General features: G+C 36.1%; 1 pseudogene; it reads right to left on the reverse strand.

Moving 5' to 3' along the window:
- Positions 1-5,615: 5,615 nt before the first annotated feature.
- On the reverse strand, positions 5,616-12,874 carry LOC132609057 (external alternative NAD(P)H-ubiquinone oxidoreductase B1, mitochondrial-like; annotated as a pseudogene).
- Between the last annotated feature and the right edge of the window lie 6,537 nt (positions 12,875-19,411).

Raw genomic sequence — 19,411 nt, forward strand, 5'->3', positions numbered from 1 at the left:
ACAAAGTTCTTGCATTTTGAACACATCAACTCGTAAAACAACTGCTCATCATCCAACAACGATATTTTACCTTCAACATGAAAAGATTGCATCTATTCAAAAAAGAAAAGTGCATAAGATTAGTTGTGTTGCTGGTAATGGTATCGAATCTAAATATATAGTAGCATTTGTTGGACATATACCGCCGGTTGTGCTTGGATATTTCCTATAGGTATCGCCTCATCATTTAGTGATATAAGAATTGGCGATGAAGCTATTTCTGGAGAACTTCTTTGCGTATATGTGCTCAACATTTCTTCATTCTCTTTTGCCCTGTAAATGAACGTAGTCATATTATTTTGGGTATATACACAGTTCGCTTTTTGTATATGATTGTACTATTAGTCACATATTTATCCCATACCAGTTCATCAATTCTGCAGCCTGTGGATAGGATGGATTTATCAATATTACAGAATTGTATCTTGTTGTCAAGGATGTTCCTGTGTTGTACATAGTATAAGTAAAAACAATTAATATTTTTAATATACAGAGGAAAAATTAAAATCTAGTTCATACCAGCATATGAAGACCGTGCAATTCGTTTTGCTAGGATTATTGGATGTTCTTCAATTTGTGCAGCTAGGTCGCTTCCATCAATCTCAACAAAATCCTCCCATAAGGTAAAAATACAATGATGCATACTGTAGAGAAGAAGCGGAGATGCCAAGTTATATCACACGGAAAACCGTATTTATAGATCACAGTTGCAAGAATGACAGAATTAAAAAAAAATATTGTTGTTCCTTTGTTATGCAACAAACATAAGGATGGGTATAGGCTAAGAAGTCAACAAGATTATAATCTAACCAACGTCTATATAACTTTAAACTATATCTGAGCTTTTCAACTTTAAAAACCGTTTATAGATGCCTATCATACAAACTACTGCAGTCCTGTATTAGTTAACCTACTGTAACATGCTAAGAACCTAGGAACAGTTGCAAACGCATCTTCCATTTTCGGTCTCTTTCTACACACAGATGTAAATCCATCCCTAAAGGGGTATATAATTCACTTCAAAAATACTGTGGCTAACTGCTGAGGGTGGCTGAACCACAACTTCAGCAGATGATTTTGAGCTGGAGCCATCCGTAATCTGCTCATCAACTTTGACCAGAGACTTTTCTACCAGATCTCCACCCTTGTTAGCTATAAGTTTGACATCAACCAAATTCTGATCGTCTATATCTACATCAAAACTTATAAATTATCAACACATAAACTACTGGAATCACTCACCACTGGTAGGGAACATGAACTATCAAGAATTTGATCACCGTGCAATGATAAGATCTCATCATCCTCATTTTCATTTTGAGATATCATATGTGGCCTACTTTCTCCAGGTACAGTAATAATACTGACTTCTTTCTCTGAATCAGCACATTTGCGATTATCATTACCGGAATATGTCGAACTTGTAGCGTCACCCTGACTTCAGCCTAGTGACATTCATATTATGACTTACTATACTTTTTTGGTTGTGACAGATCAAGTTACCTATCTTTACCTTGCTCCTATTAAACTTCTGATTGTTGAAAATGGCAATTTTTTAGTGAGATCTGGTAAGCAAAAAAAGTAGTAGTAAACACCAACAACCTTTTTAGTACAAAATTCACCTGAAAGCACAAAAAAGGTAAGATTTTTTTCCACTTTCTTTAAATTCTTCGTCTTCTTCTTCTTCTTCTTCTTCTTCTTCTTCTTCTTCTTCTTCTTCTTCTTCTTCTTCTTTATCCCAAAATCTATTCAGTTACTCAAAAACCAAGAATTGAATCAACCTGTAGTTGGAAATTTATTAGTTGATAACTATATCTCATTCCCAAATTAGCTGAGCCTGTTTATATAAATCCTTTGTAAAAGATGAAATCTTGTTCATTTAGTTGAAAATTGTTTCCGTAACGTTACACCATTATCCATCATAAAGGTCCTAAATGGTGTGAACAAGGAATTAGCGGGACATTTTATCTGTAAGATCCTGTTTCCTTAGTTCTTCATTGAGATGAAGATCTGTGTAATCTGTTATCCATTGTTTTCTACTCTATGATTTTGGAACAAGAAAATATAGCGACCCTATGAATTAAAGGAGAATCATTACTGGAAGGGAACATAAAATCTGCCTGTATTTTTGAGAAACAACTTTAATCTCGTTTATTCTTCCAAATTTACCTTCAAGCATTATATTTTCCGTAAGATTCCCTAATGTTACACCATTATCCAAATATTGCAAAATTAACTAAGATTCCCTAACGTTACACCATTATCCATGATAAAGGTCTTAGATTGTGTGAAAAAAGAATTAGCTGGACATTTTATTTGTAGAAAGTTGATATCTCACAAGATGAAGATCCTGTTGTCTTAGTTCTTTATTATAATTGCCTTAGTTCTTCATAAAGATGAAGATCTGCATAATCTGCTATCTATTGTTTTTTACCATGTGATTTCTTATTTTCTACAACAGGATCAAGCTATTAAATTTATGTTTTTCATTTAGCTAGAAATTTATAAATGAATAAATATGCCTCAATCTGAAATTAGTTTAGATTGTCTGTATAAATCCTCTATATTCATTCTCAATTCAAGATTTAGAAAATTGATTATCTTTTCATACTGAGTGTTAACCTACTGCAACATGCCAAGAACCTAGGAATAGTTGCAAGCGCATCTTCCATTTCCGGTCTCCTTCCACACACAGATGTAAATCCCCAAAGGGATATATAATCCACTCCAAAATATTGCGGCTAACTGCTGAGGATCTACCAAATTCTGATCCTCTATATCAGACGCTATGTCAAAACTTATAAAATCATCCGCACATAAACTACTGGAATCACTCTCCACTGACAGGGAACATGAACTATCAAGAATTTGATCACCATCTAATGATAAGATCTCATCATCCCCATTTTTTTTTTTTTTGAAACAATTAACATTCTCATCATCCTGATTTCCATTTTCAGATATCATATGTGGTCTATTTTCTTCAGGTACAATAATGATAGTAACTCCTTTCTCTGAATCAGCACATTTGCAATCATCATTACCATGCTATAAATAAGAACTGTGATGAAATTCATTATGTTTAAAATTATTAGCAATTTTCAAATAAGTAGAATTTTAGTGAACTTACTTTGTATCCATGACAATGATTTGTCGACATTTGTTTCCATGGACACCAGCAATCTTTATTGCACCACAACTCACGACAACAGCAAGTATGTCTATTTGTAGGGATGTTGTGAATATTATTTCATGAAACGACATATAAGTATACTTTAAAATACATAGTGAAGTACTCCTTACCGAATTCCATGTGACGTGGCTCTTGGTCCAGGTTCGATAAAGATACTGTGTTTAATCTTGTTGGAGAAGACAATGGTGGATCCTCTACATTGTCTCCCTTTACTTGTTCAATAACAGTAAATCTATCTAGAACCCATTCAAACCTATTGATAGGAATTCCATAGGGCAGAGGTGGTCTAACTTGTGTTGAAGGGAGTGAACTTCTTTTCATATTTTCTTATGTCATCTCCATACAAAACAACTGCAACTTATTCTTCCTGTATTTACAAAAAATAATCAGTTAAATAGATATTAAAGCTCCATGGTAACACATAAGACGTAAGCATCTAATAAAATGAATGGATTATACCGAACAAACTTCATCTTCCAAAGTACTCCCTTCAACACATATTTGATAATTATCAGTTCTTGATTATCTGAAACACAAAACAGTCTTCATAATAATTATCTAGTTCTTGATTAAACACTATGAATACCCACGATATATGAATAAATACTCTCTAATTCTAATGTGAAATAAATACCAAATCTAACATCAAAACGTATTGAAAATACTATAGATTAAAATAAGAAAGAAATTATAAATTATTGGAAAGATTACCGTCTCATCTTGCGCAATCATGACTTGAAATCGTATTCGCCCATCTTTACTTTGTCTTGCTCTAGCTTTTTCAATTAGCTGTACTTTGCATGTCCACTCTCTTGTTTCCGGAGTTATTTCAGTAATATTAAGTCTATATTCCATATTTTGTCGTAGATACTGTAAAATGGGGAAAAGCAAAAAGAGTGAAATAAAGGAAAGGCAGAGATAATAGGGTTAGAGCAATTTGATAAAGAGGGAGTAAAAGGGTTGATAGAGAATTTTGATAGAGATATAGAAGGAAAAAAGATGGGAATTGAGCCAATGAAGAGTCTCAATATCTTCTCCATTTTTGCCTTTTCTATTCTAACTCACCCAACAGCCCCCCCCCCCCCCCTTCCCGGGAGCACCCACACCTTGCACCAAAAACACTTGCAACAAAAATAAAAGAAAAAATACATAAAACAATCAGAAAAAATATGAGTTTGAACTTTTAACTAAAGGGGTTACCAGCACACACAAACACTCCAACTATTTCTTGATTTCAATATATGGATTTAATATAGAATACAATGAAATTGAAAAAAGAGTGAAAGATATAGAGATGAAGAAGGTTGATCTGTAAATAAGTTAGAAACAAAAGCTAAAACCCTTTAATTGATCAAAAGACATTAACAAGGAGGAAAAGCAATTTTACCTGGGCCTCAGATCGTGGAAGATGCTGGAAACCAAATGGAAACAATGGAGGCTTTAAAAAAATTGAAACTGACTTTATTTTTGATGATTCATCACAGCAAGGGACAATACGTGCAATGCATTTATTGAATGAGAAAAAAGTGAAATTACAAAGGTAGCCCTGTGAGGACTACAAAAAATTTCTGATTCCCTCTTATATTAAGTAGTAATATAATATGTCTCATAGACGGAGACAGATAAGAACGAAATGAATTGCAATAGTCTTGGAATTTAAAAGCAAACGTATTACAACAATCTTGGAATTAATCTTGAAAGTTTGGTGGAAATCGTAAAGGTTCCTTCATCTTTAATCAAAGGTTTGAGGTTTGACCGTAGAGCATAAAGTTCACTTTGGTAAAGACCGCGAAAATCCTCAAAGTGAATTTTTACTATGCAAATCTAAATTAATTGAGTCAGTAACCCCCTGTTTGGTTGGTTGTTTCCCGTGATTCACTATTGTATTGTTTCTACAGAAAAGGGGCAAATATACCCCTCAATTTTGCGAAGTAAAGCGGATATAACCCTCGTTAAAAAGTGGGGCATATATATACCCCGCCGTTACACAAATGGTGCATAAACCCTTTTCGTTAGCAGACCTATATTTACTGAATTAAAAAATTATTTGCCTTATTTTTTCATTTTAAAAATTACCATGTGGCTTTTAAAAAATAAAAAATCAACTATTCATCATCCTCATGTTAACCCGAATGTAAATCTCCACCAAAATCATTGAAAAACTTCACCAAATTATCCCAGATTTCAAGTATGAAATCCTCAAAACATTTCTGGTCTTTTAAAATAAACCCACTCGAAAAGGAGCCCCCTTGCGGAAATCCGAAATTTCGAACTTGAGTTTCAAGCTCTTTCAATGGCTCCTTTTGAAATAAAATTATGCTTCTGCTCTAAAACCATATTGGAAACCTCAAAATCTTAGTCAATTGCTAATCAGTAAAACAAGTTTAAACAATCAAGTTTGCAATTGCTAATCAGAAAAATAAGTTCATACAATCAAATTTGCGAGATTCGTGGTACATTTCTCCAGGAAGTGATGGAAAGAGATACAGTGGCGTGTGATATGTACATTCTAAAACAACATAAATTGATGTCCGGCTTCAACTGTTGTAACCGGATACAAGCATAAACTTTACAAAACAAACATGTCAGCAAAACAGTGCATAACACGCACCACCTTCTAGATGGAGTTGAACTCGTTAAATCCTGCTTGAATCTCTCCCGAAAATGTATCTTCTTACCCAATCACCGACCACTAAGTACCTCGTGCGCCAGCTAACTTGCTTGCTGAAATGCAAATAGAATTTACCATATTTAGACTCTTTGAATATAGAAGGAAGAAAAGACACACTCCCTCCATTCCATTTTATGTCTTAGTTTGACTAGGCTAGGCACAAAGTTCACGAATGTAAAGAAAGACTTTTGAATCTTATCATCTTAAACTAAAGGTCTATGTAAGTTACGTCATTCTGAGTGATTAAGGGTAAAATGTGGATGTTGAAACTAAAAACTTGCTAAATATAGAAAGAGGCATAATTTTTTAAATAGACTGAAAGGGATGCGTAAGTTGAAACCGAGGGAGTAACTAACTTAATATGATAAATAAGTCATACTCACGGAGGCTGTCAATTATTACCTTGCATACACAGAATACCATAGCCACTGTGTACTATGGCCCATAGAAACCCAGTCTCCAGGAAGTTCTGCTGCTGCTTGATCCCCACCTAAAGGGGCAAATTGCCCTAAATGGCGATACCTGAAATAGAACATATTCTTAAGCCAAAGATACCTAAAAGAGAGGATTGACGCCTACGTTAAAACCATTAGATATTCGGTCATGGTAGCATAACAAAATTTATTGGAAAGATGATGTATCTATTTAACAACGGGAAAAGGAGGTCAGACGCCAATATCAGAGTGTCGATAAACTACATGAGCAGCTAATAAATCCAAAAAATTGCTGATATAGTGATAAGTATAATCTCAATGGTTCTTTACGTTAAACAGACAGCAGACAGAAGCAGAAATGATCAAGGGCTGGCGACCACATTTCTGTTCTTTTGTTAAAGACAAAAATGGTTTTTTAACAAAACAGATTCTGTTGTATGGAAGACCAATTTCTAAAGAATGAAATTCTGATCATACTTCAGCTTCACCCCTATAGAAAATGCAACGAACTAGCAATTGCCATGTATAGAAGTAGAACAAGAACACAGCAGTTGGCTATCCCAGCAGCGGAGCCACCTTGGTTGAAGGGGAATCAATTGACACTCCTTCGGTGGAAAATTACAATGTGTAGATAGGTCGATTTATTTTTTATGTATATATACTATATGTTAAATCCTGTGCTTTGATTATTCTATGTTATCTGTGTCACTTGCGTTACTTCATTTCCATATTGCTTTGAATCTCTTAGCCGTATCTGACCTCTTTTTATGTTTTTATTGAGCCGAGGGTCTCTCGGAAACAGCCGTCCTACCTTGGTAGGAGTAAGGTCTACGTACACTCTACCCTCCCCAGACCCCACGTTGTGGGATTTCACTGGGTTGTTGTTGTTGTTGTATACTATATGTTAAATCCCCTTGGCTTCTTCGTCTATTTACTTCTTTATATTTTGAATCTCCATAGTAAAAATCTTGGCTCGGCCACTGTATCCTAGTATGCCTCCATGCCAACAAGGAAAATAAGGAAAGGAAAGGTTTTGAAAGGGTAAGCATATACCCGAAGGGTAGAAATTGATGACGTCCAGAGCTCTTAAAACGGCGAGGGCCTTCAGGATTAGTTTTGCATTGATCCCAGCGGTTAAAGCATCTAGCAAGATATGTACCTTGTTGAGCAGCAACCTAGCATGTGCAAAGATAAGAAATGGAACTAAGGCCCCGTTTGTCCATAGAAATGTTTTTCTTTTTTCTAGATTATTTTTTCAAAACATTATTTGTTTACACATGGGACTGATTTTTGGTTTGTTTTCTAAGATGATTTTTCCATGTTTCAAAATTAGTTTTCACCAGTTTTTCAAGTGAAAGTTCTTTTCCCGGTCACAGAACTTTTTAACTTTTTTCAAGTGAAATGCATGTCCAAACACAACTTCAACATACAAAAATCATTTTTTATCTTCAACTTCAAAACTCTTTTTTCCAAGTTTCAACAAAATCTATGTCCAAACATCTACTAAAGCAGAAGATGGAGTGAAACAAGGGAGGGGGGATGAAAGCCGAACTACGTAAGAAGTACCTGAGCTGTGGCAGGTAGACTTTTCATCTGTGAATCTACATGAGAAAGGGCCGATTCAAAACCTTCAATATCTACCTCATCTCTTTCATTTCCCTCTGAATCCCTTAATAAGTCTGTTGCCGCTAACAACTTTTTGTTCTTCAGATACAAGTCCACTTGAGGATAACGGATAATTATGTCATCCAGGACATCTCGGAATTCCTCGATGGTCAAAGTTCCAGAATCATCCTTATCCGCAGCTTTAAAAATGGCCGAAATATCTTCCTAAACCGCATAATTTCACAAATGAAAATTTAGGGGGAATGTATAAAGACAGCAATTTAGTATTCCATTATCTAGAACGAATATCTACAGATCCAATTCCTTTATGAAAGAATGATGAAATGAAACACTCAAGCTCATAGAATCATTTTTGAAACCATTTATAATGGCACAATAAACTAGCAATTATCATCCATACGGACCTAAAGCATGGACTAACTGTCAAGATCTAGAAAAAATATAATGCAGAAAAAGAATTGATTATACTATAGATCATATTGAGGAAATATTTTGGTATAGTTATTTGAACAATGGCTTCTTTACCATGACTTTACGTGATCTACAGATGCACAATCACCAAGAGCGTACACGTTACTACAGCCCTTTACCTCGTAACCATTCATCAGTTGCTAGAATACGTCTTTTTTCCTGCAAAAGGAGAAACAAAAATGTTAAATGGTCATAATTAATTTAAACTTGCAGTGCTTGCAAATCACAGAATATAAAAGGCAAAAAGAGTAACTTTTAAGTAAGCATTTGGTAAAAGAACCCCATGAACACTAAGACATGTTGGGATCGAAATAACAGGGGCGTCATGCAGAAGCTAACAATTGTAAACTTGAATGACGATGAATCAGACAACAAAGAAAATATACTTAAAAAGCGTAATATTGATATGAATTGGTCAAGTGACCTACATATGAACAACTAATATAAAAAGCATAAACCCTATTGAGAGAATAATATCCCCTAAACAAGACTCTTGTACATTGCGGATGTTATTGTGTTGTGTATGAGAAAAAAAAGTCCGTTTCCACAAGAAAACCTTTTCTACCAAGAAATCCTTTTTGAAGTAAAACACAATTATGGTAGAACCCAAATAAGGTAGGAAATTTTGGACAAACCCTAACAAGACAGAAAAAATGCAAAGTACCTGGCCAACTTGTTCCATGAAATCCTTCACAAATGGGCGGGTACCAACTCCAGTTGACCATACAACCATCCCGTAGGGTACTTCAACGTGTTCTCCTGTAGATTTTACTTTCATGTTGATGAAATTATCAGAGACGCTAATGACACGGCAACCTGTCAAAACCTCAATGCCATCTCTTTGAAATTTCTGTTCAGCAAATGAGCTTATTCTTTCATCATATCTGCAAAGACATAAAATTGTGATTTCACACCGCTGTTGATTCAATCTCATTGAAATTGTGTCTTAAGTGAGTAGAAATTATGATCTGAAAATTGATTCTATTCTCCAAACAAATAACACGACAACCCTCTAGAACAATACTCCCTGTATCCCAATTTATGTGATACACTTTCCTTTTTATTCTATCCCAAAAAAGAATGATACATATCTATAGTTAGAAATAATTTAACTGAAAACTTCCCCTTTTACCCTTAATGAAATGATTTACAACCACACAAATATCTATGACTTGTTTTAGACCACAAATTTCAAAAGTCTTCCTTGTTTTCTTAAATTCCGTGCATAGTCAAACTATATCACATAAATTGGGACAGAGGGAGTAACATTTTTGAGTTTTGCAACTCAACGAATGGAATGCCACATGTGTCTCTAGTTTTCCCAAACAAGAAAAAAAAAAACTCTATTAGGAAGTGTATGTGTGGTACTCCCACCGTCCCAATTTATGTGAAATTGTTTGACTGAACACGGAATTTATGAGAAAAGGAAAGGCTTTTGAAGCTTATGGTCTAAAGAAAGCCATAGGAATTTTTGAGGATATAAATCATCTCATTAAGGATAAAATGAAAAGTCTAAAGTTAAATTGTTAAGTACTATATATAGAAAGATGTCATTCTTTTTGGGACCGACTAAAAAGGAAAGAGTGTCACATAAATTGGGATGGAGGGAGTATAATAAAGGTGTGCCCGCAATAAGGACATCATGTGTATTAGGTGAATGTGTTGCAGGTTTTCACTATGTGATCTGTAAAAGCCCCCTTAAAACTCTAAATTTATACTCTTGATCTTCTTTCCTTCTGGCTCCCAACCTCTCGTTTACTTCCCTGTTCGATGACTTTGACATGTTGTAGGATGTTAAATAATGCATATATCTGCTATAGATAATTGGTCTTAAAGAAGCTGGTTTATCTTTGCTAGGTCTTCAAAATGAAGTCGTGTAGCTTCAAGCACAACTTCCAAGTTTCTCACCCAACACGAAGTCTACCAACTAGAACCAAACTTATGTTTGTGCTTTGTTCTTCATCACTTGACCATCCACACCATTTCCACATCCGACCCCGCATAAGGGATTTGACTCTCTTTACACCTCTCTATCTTCCTTACTCTCAAATCTTTTAACATCACATTGACACCAAAAAGGTTGTCATGTCGCTCAGACTCTTCAAAAAGTCTGTCAGGGGCGTGTTGGATCTCCAAAAGTAGTGCATTTTTGGAGGATCCGACTCAGGTTCTGCAATATTTTTAGAAAGTCTGAGCAACATTCATTGCCTAGCATGCATTAAAAACAGTGGTAAAGTAATTCTCGGAATGGTGCATCTTACGTATTCAGGATATGATCTCCGGACTGGATGAGTGTTATCTTCACAAAATCTTTAACCGAAGGGTATATTTTAACTAAGTCCTCATGAACAAAGTCATTGTAGCTCAGCGGCAAATTCCACTCCAGTTGGACCCCCTCCAACTATAACAAAATGGAGGTTGGTCCTTCGCTCTTCTTCACTTAGGCCGGGAATAACAGCTTTCTCAAAACAATCTATTACTGTCCTGCGTATCCTTTGAGCATCTTCCACTTCCTGTACAAGACATGATTCATTTATCTTCAGAGAAAGGAAAAATTTAGCACCTCGAGAAAAATATGAGATGTCCCAATCTTATCAGGTTCAAAAATGCATAGAACGCCTCCCTTGCAGGGTAGAAAATGTTGTTCCAACTCTTCACTAATATCACCAGGTGCGCACCAACAAAAAACAAAAGAAATAATTACAGTCCAATGCCTTTCAGTGATCTAATTTACAAATAGCCAAGAAAATATATAGGCTTTGCATATTGAGTATATATACACAAATAATACATATCCTATAATAAATACATATCCTATATATACACAAATAAATACATATCCTATAAATAAATATACATATAATATATAATATACATATAATATACAGAATCAGTGTATAGTTTTGTATATTTTGACTAGCGCCAGTAATTAATTTCGGCTGACGGGCCAAAAATGGAAAAAGCCCAAAACAAAAGTAGTTCATTTTTGGAGGATCCGACATGGGTGCGGCAGCATTTTCACAGAGTCCGAGCAACATAGGGCAGAAATCCCATGCATCACAGTTAAGAAAGGCTTTATGAAAGAAAATGCTACCTTCAGAAAGTGACAATGTTCCATTACACCTGGGGTGTTGAAAGTATTCACTTGAGCTCCAACTGCTATAACCAAATAATCATATTGTAGGTTGAAATCATTATGTCCCGCCAAATTATCACTGATACCAGAACGGCAAAATACTGTGTGGTTTTCTGGATCAATCTTCAGACATTCTGCTTCCCAAAATTAATCTCTCCACTTCTCTGCCAGACCAGATAACAACAATTAAACAGGAAGAGGCAGAAAAATCTTCAAATGAAACAACTACTCCTCCGCCCCAATTTATGTGAAAGTGTTTGACTGGGCACGGAGCTTAAGAATGAAAGGAAGACTTTTGAAACTTGTGGTCTTAAATAAGCCATAGAAATTCTTGTGGCTATAAATCATTTCATTAAAGGTAAAATAGAAGTGTAAAGTTAAATTGTTACTAACTATGAAAAGATGTCCATCCTTCAAAGACTGACTAAAAAGGAAAGAGTGTCACATAAATTGGGACAGAGGGAGTAAATGCTATGAAAAACAAAAAACCGGAGATTCTGATAGGCTCCAAGTTGTTTGTGTTGGACACCCGAAACAAGTTCCTCATCAAAACTTGTCTTTACCTTCTTTATTATGTTCCTAACTGGCTCCACGATGCTTCGTGGCTCGACTGTTCCACATGTGACACTAGGTAACAGAGGTGTAAACGCAAAATAATTTCGCGGCGAAACCACTTGAACATCATAGGAAGAAATATCAAGATCTTTTAGGAAGCTGGTACCAGCCCATCCTGTTCCAAGCACCACTATTTTCTTCTTCTCCGGTGTTGATTGATTCGTTTCAACTAGTTTTCCACTCTCATGTTCGATTCCGCATATACCAAGTAGACCTCCAGTACTGTATAACAAGCAGCAGAAAAGTATAAGTAGGCAAAAATCCTTGATCATATATGGAGAAAAAGATCAGTCTTTAAAGAACCACAACATTTCATTCATTAAGCATCAACACTTCAACTGAGTCCTGGCCTAGATTATAATTTAGCAGGTCAGAACTACCTACCACCTTTTGGATTCCTATCTGAATCAAATTTTGAATTTGATTAATTTATTGGAATTGACAAAACTAGCAATATATTTTATTAGTTTCGAATAGAAATCTAAATGGGACGTGGCCAAGTGGTAAGCCAACGAGTTCTGGTCCCGCTATTCAGAGGTTTGAATCCTTCCGTTCCAAGTTTTCAAATTTTGCAATATAAAATAAGAGGGTAGACAAAAATCTCAATTCAATTGAAATAATAAGTTGAATGAAATTATTTTTTTATCATTATTGGCAGACTGCACTAACAAAGATGCATTTGTCCCCATAGTTATCGCGACAAACATATCTCCCTCATTAAAATTTAAGAGGCATAATCTAGAACTACAAGACAAATAATGAAGTAAGAACCCATAGTCTCTTCTTAGTCAGAGACAGAAGTATTCAAAGTGGAACCAATTCAAGTCTAACTTCGTAAAACAAATAGTTATTTATTGTGATTTGTCAAACATGGCTCGTTAAAGACTATTCCCACTTTGGAATCTATAGGGCACAATTTCCCTTCGTAGAACATCCGATTTACTTGAGCTATACTCCACAAAGATTAACAAGAATGATCTCCAAGAGTTTACATTTATATACAACTTCACATTATATAAACCAGTATATGGAGTCATAACCACAAATGATCACCTGAGCACACTCAACTATTGTAGATGTACAAAAACCTAATTGCCTGTAATGCGATTATGTATTTTTATACTTGCGCTGGCCGAGCTAGCTTGCACACACTCGACTAATTCCATGGGAAACCTGCGAGTCCGAAGCCTAAAGGGCATTAATTTGCCCAAAAAAAAAAAACCAAAGGGGGTTGCCTTTCCACGATAAACCAAAGGGGATTTATTGTGAAGGGGCTACCTTATACCCAATATTTTTTCATTTGTCAGATATCGATTTAGAAAAAAAAAGTATTTGTAAAACGTTGGTTGGTCCACGTTTTACAAATATAAATTATATCCGCCTAGTTCTTTTCAAAAAAAAATTCAGTGAAGTTTTTTTTTTTAAATCAAACATACGCCACAAGTCATAATAATTAACTCAACAAATAATCTAACTCAAACAAAGTCATACAATAATTTAAAATGTGTGATATATGTGGAACATAAAAAAAAAAATACTAAAATATAAATTAAATAAACATCACACATTATCTGAATAGTAAATGTTAAATTAAATACGTAATTAAACACCACAAGACATATTATATATTTATTACAATAAAGACAACAACATATTCTTGGAAGATTACATAAGGAAACAACGATCGTACAACTTAGGAAAAACCATAAAAACCAACAAGAAACAATAACTATTGATTTTTGTCGGGCAGCGATTCTTGTTATGACCTGTTTGCTTGCTCGTACTACACTTCCTAGCCATGAGAGCAGGAGCTAATCATTCCTCCTTTCTAGTTTATACTCCGCGCTCCTGAAGTTCGCGTCGTATTCAGTGTTTGCAATTAGACTGAAGGGAGAAGGCGGCCAATATGCCTCATCACCCAACGGTGAAAATTTTCCATTGTACGTTTGTTTGTAATACCTGCAACAGTGGTACTTGCTAACATAGGTCTTTGGCTGAATTCCGCGGATATCACAAAATTTAGTGGCATGTGAACAAGGCATATGGTAATTTCTCCACTTCCCATGCGAACACTTTTTCCTTCGGCAGAGACTTTATGGATATTTCCGCCTTACCTTCGTGTGCAAATGTCAGAATCTCAAAGACCCCTTCAGCTGCATTGTATTGTTGCATGTCAGTATGCTTTAGGGACCTCTCCCAGTATTCGTCAAACTTCTTTTCAACAACGAGCGGCCAAGACTTTTTATCCGCAATCAACAAAGCAGCAAGGGAGCTTCTCTTAACAAACCGATCAACAAGATTTTTAAACGTTAGACGGACCATGGCAGTAACAGGCAATCCACGAGCTTTTCTTCAATAAATCGTTGTAAGACTCGGAGACATTCGTTGTCATAGCCCCCACCTGTGACCGTTGTCACTAATCAATGCCCATTTCTCCTCCGGAAGATTATTTAACTATAGATGCGTTGGAGGTGACAATCTTTTGATTTGTTCCATCCTCATTTTATACTTCTTCTTCTGGTGCTCTGTAGCCGCCTGCCACATTAGCTGCTCAAGGTCACTATTGAGGAACTTTTTATTAAAGTTTCCTTTCAAACGGTGAACACAAAACCTATGGTGGTGTGGATGGTGGTTGTAACCAATCATGTGTTTGGACACATTGCAAGATGCCCTGATGACGGTCAGAAATAATTCCAATTCCTTGTCTCCCACAAACAACATGTCTCCACAACAACAACAAGGAACCATGTCCAAGACTCAAAGCTCTCGCGTGGCAACAACATATGCAAGTGAAAAAAATGTTATTGTTTGCATTAATTCCAACAGCAATTAACAGTTTCATCTCATACTTACCGTACAGATGAGTGTCGTCTATTCAAATGACCGACCTGCAATTTTTGAACCATCGATGCTTGGTTTATAAGTCCAGAAAAGAAACTTGAAGATGTGTTCGCTTGCGTTGTTGTTAACTGGTGCTCCCACTCAACAACGGTCCCCGGATTGGAAATATTGTAGGGCAGCCATGTATCGGGGCAATATCTTAAAAGAGCTTTCAAAATCTCCATATACCATTTCAAAAGCTTTCTTACGCCCCTTTTGTCCAGTAAACGCATACAACCCTTTTATTTTCCTGAACTGACTTAATACTGATTGTGGGGTCGACCATAATATATGGTATCAACGTAGTAGCAAACCAGGTGACTGTTCAAATTGGAATGATCCATCCTGTAATCATCTGTGAGACAACTGTCCGGGATAACCATTTTGCCTGCCTTCACATACCACTTGAAATTTCTCTAAAACGGATCATCCACTCACATCCCAACATATGACGCTTGCAAATAACCTTTGGACTAATCAGAAATGAACTCTTTCTTTTCTTTGAGGCGATATAGTTTGACTGCGCCTTTCATTTCCTGCTTGTTCTGAAATAACATACTAATTGCATAATACAAGGAAAAATTATCAACCCCATGGGCCAACAAACAAAATGAAACATTTTGAATATTCATTGCCACCATACTAGCCTGAATTGATAAATTCAGGTTTTTTACGATCCCAAAGTACAGGCCGAACTGGACCGTCATCTCTCATAAAGGCAAAATCATCCGGGTCTTCTTCTGTGTTATCCAAATAGAAAATTGCAGTAGAATGATGGCTAATGTTACCATCACCTCGGGCAGTAACGTCTTCATAAGAATGGCCATCATCATCAGATGAGTGATCGTCGTCTGTTTTCTTCGTGATCTAATGGGATATCACTATCTGACTCATCTGATTGATCATTAGCTACATCGTTGTTGCTCACAATTTGTGTGAGCTGAGTCAATACGGTGGTTTTCTTCAAATCGTTACACCTACAAAACATAGCAAAATTCAAGGCGTTCAAATCTAAAAAAACAATTAGATAGAAGTTTCCTAGTTTTAAGCATTGTTTTAAAAGGCAGTGTCAGGACAGTGGCAAAACGCCCTGGGGCTAACGTGCGGGCTTAGTTCCTATGAGGCTTACGCCCTAAGCGCCCAACCGTACGCCCTAAACACGCCTAACGCCCAACGCCCAGGGCTCGCCTAACAGTTCTTATACAAATTATATTTTAAATTCCTTAATTAAATCATTCACCCTCATAATTGTTTAACAAAATAATGATACTTAATAGTTTTTCATGTATAGAAATAGAAGATTGGGTGTAACTCATATAACAAGTCGTAAGTATTGGATATTTACTATTGAGAACGTCATGAGGGTGAATATCACTTAATTCTTTTAAAAAAAACACATACCGGAATTGTACATTTTCACTTGTCATTGGTCATAAGTCCTATGTATCAGAATTATCATATAATTTTATTTTTTGTTCATCAAGAAGTTATGTTTAATTGTAATATTGATAAATTTTATTGATTATTTGCTTATAGGGAGATAAAATGAATAGTATGATAGTAATAGTGTTTTAAGAAACTGTTGTTTTTTTCCGTGTTTGAAAGTTAAAATGTTAGAATTGTTTGCATTTCATAATAGCTTTTATTTCATTGTATTGTTTATACTTGTAAAATTATGTTATATATAATTACAAGTTATAAGCGGTGTATAGTGGATTGCTTTGATCATTTTTTTGTGAGGATCAAGCGCGCGCTCACACACATATATATATATTTCATTTATTTACAGTTTTCTTTTATTTTTTATGTAATTTTACCTATTTAAAAATATTTATTGTAATTATATTATTTTAAGAAATACTAAAATTAAATACCCATGGGGCTTACGCCCTGTGTCTCGAGGCTTACGCCTCGTCGAGGCGTATGTAAAACGCCCCGCCTTTTAAAACACTGGTTTTAAGTGAACAAAACATTGTTATATTTACCTTTCCGTAAATGACTCCACTTGAGTAGGGCGATATCGAACTATACTACCGCCACCTAATTCACCTGTACCTGGAGCACTACTCAGTCCAGGATTATCACAGCTCTGCACAGTCCAACCAAAGTTATGTGATTATGACTACCAACTCCTACCATTGTTTCTTGTTGAAGTATACCTCTTTCAAACCCAATATTCATAGCGGGAAGATACGTAGTACCTCGAATATCAAACTCATCGTCAGTGGGTTCTTCAACATGGGTAGAGTGTTCAACAGTTGCATACATGTCAAGTGTCGCTATGCTAATATGATTGCTAAATATATCAGGACTTCGAAGAAATAACGATAAGGAATCATCGTCCGAAATAAGAGTTTCCTCGTAAATGGGAAATCCCCTGGCCGTAATTGACGTTGGATATCTTCCAGTGATAAGCGCTGAAAGGTTAGGATCAATTATGGCCATTTTGCTTTTAAAACCGCGTTCTAGACGATCGTATTTGAGGGAGATTGGGAACCTTTGTACCGCTCCCGAACGACGGTTATATCTCACCGAACCTTCTTCGTTCTCAACTTCACCACCTTAATATAAATTAATTCTTACATAATTTTCTGCCATATTATTTTCGAGGGAATACAAAAGTGGAGAAATGGAGTCTACAAGAGAGAAGTGGAGAATACAAGATAGAAAAGTGGAATCCTCAACTGATATAAAAAAATGAATCACGGACTTCTAAATGTAATAATGCAGGAATGAAAAAATTAATCTACTGTTTGATTTTACCACTGCATGGCTGATTTGACGATTTGTCAGCCTTGAATTCAAAGTGCAAGGACTATTTGTCAGCCTACTAATAAAGTGCATTGACCAACGTGCCTTGAAATTAAACTTATACTCCCCGTTTACATATAAAGTGCAATGATCAAATACACAATTTGTGACTATTTGAAACACAAGTCTAGACATTTTTTACATTGTCCCCGTGACACACTTAGTTTGTTGGCGCTCTCTTTTAGATCTACGTTGGTGAACCTCCTCTTGTATCACTACCGCCATGCTGTAAATTCCATACAAAATAGAAGTTATTTTTGAACTACAATAAAAAAAAGACATAGAAGAATTATACAAGTAGCTGTTCTACGTAAAATCGGACAGCATCTCTCTTGTAACAAGGACTTCCTCCAATACCGTATACCAACAACAACCACCAAAGCAATCCAACAAAAATAAACATTGCTAACAAGACACCACAAGTCATCACATCACTCGTAAGCTCGGATTGGAACCCATATCACCCCTTAAAGACTTCTTAATCTAACTTTATAGATAAAAAACGACCCTGTGGCTCTAAGGTCTATACATCCGGCATAGGAAGGTGTGAGGATCCAACATCAAATGCCATGGAAGACTACGCAAAATAAATAATATAGACACATGAGGTAGCCATTAGATAAATGAAATTAAACAAGATACAAGCTATTTGAGTGGTTAGAATACTCACGTCGGTAAAACTCAGTCTCCTCCCACTTGGAGAGCTATGTCTAGCGAATGCAGGAAAACCAGTTGTCATCCCATAAGAGGTGCCTGTCTGAACAACATAGCGTTGGCCCATACCTGTGAGGCTAATAGGCTGAGACGAAGCGAGTGGCAGAAAAGGCCCCTCATGTGTGATTACGCCCGGTGTTTGGACTCGTGGAACCTCGGGAGCAGACATCAATGAGCTGGACTATCAAAATCTATTATTGGGTAATATGTATCATCAACTGCAGGCATCGATGAGCTGGGCATATCTTGATCAAAACGAACCTCATCTTCATCAACCAACTGGTGATCCACAGGGCCTCGACCCCGTGTGTTGCCTGCTTGGCGTCCTCTACCACGCGCTGCAGGTCTAGGTACATTAGGACGTTGACGACGTGGAACATGCACAGTAGGCGGTTCAACGTACTCCGACGGCAGTGTATAATTTGGAGCGAAACTCAACATCATCCCCAGGGACGCAGCAGCCATAGACTCTGTATTAATGTGGCTAAACTTCTCTGCTAATTCCTTCATTTCATTAGACACGGTGGGATCTTGGATAGTCTCGTGAGCCAACCTGTACGATTCTTGATGTCCTAAAGCCTAAAAAAATTAAATAATAAGATTTGACAGTGGTCTAAGACACATATCAAAACATCAAACATCTAAGACTTAGATGTTTGATGTTTTGATATGTGTCTTAGACCACTGTCAAATCTTATTATTTAATTTTTTAGGCTTTAGGACATCAAGAATCGTACAGGTTGGCTCACGAGACTATCCAAGATCCCACCGTGTCTAATGAAATGAAGGAATTAGCAGAGAAGTTTAGCCACATTAATACA

This window comes from Lycium barbarum, chromosome 1 (genome assembly GCF_019175385.1).
Source record: "Lycium barbarum isolate Lr01 chromosome 1, ASM1917538v2, whole genome shotgun sequence".
In the NCBI taxonomy this organism is placed as follows: Eukaryota; Viridiplantae; Streptophyta; class Magnoliopsida; order Solanales; family Solanaceae; genus Lycium; species Lycium barbarum.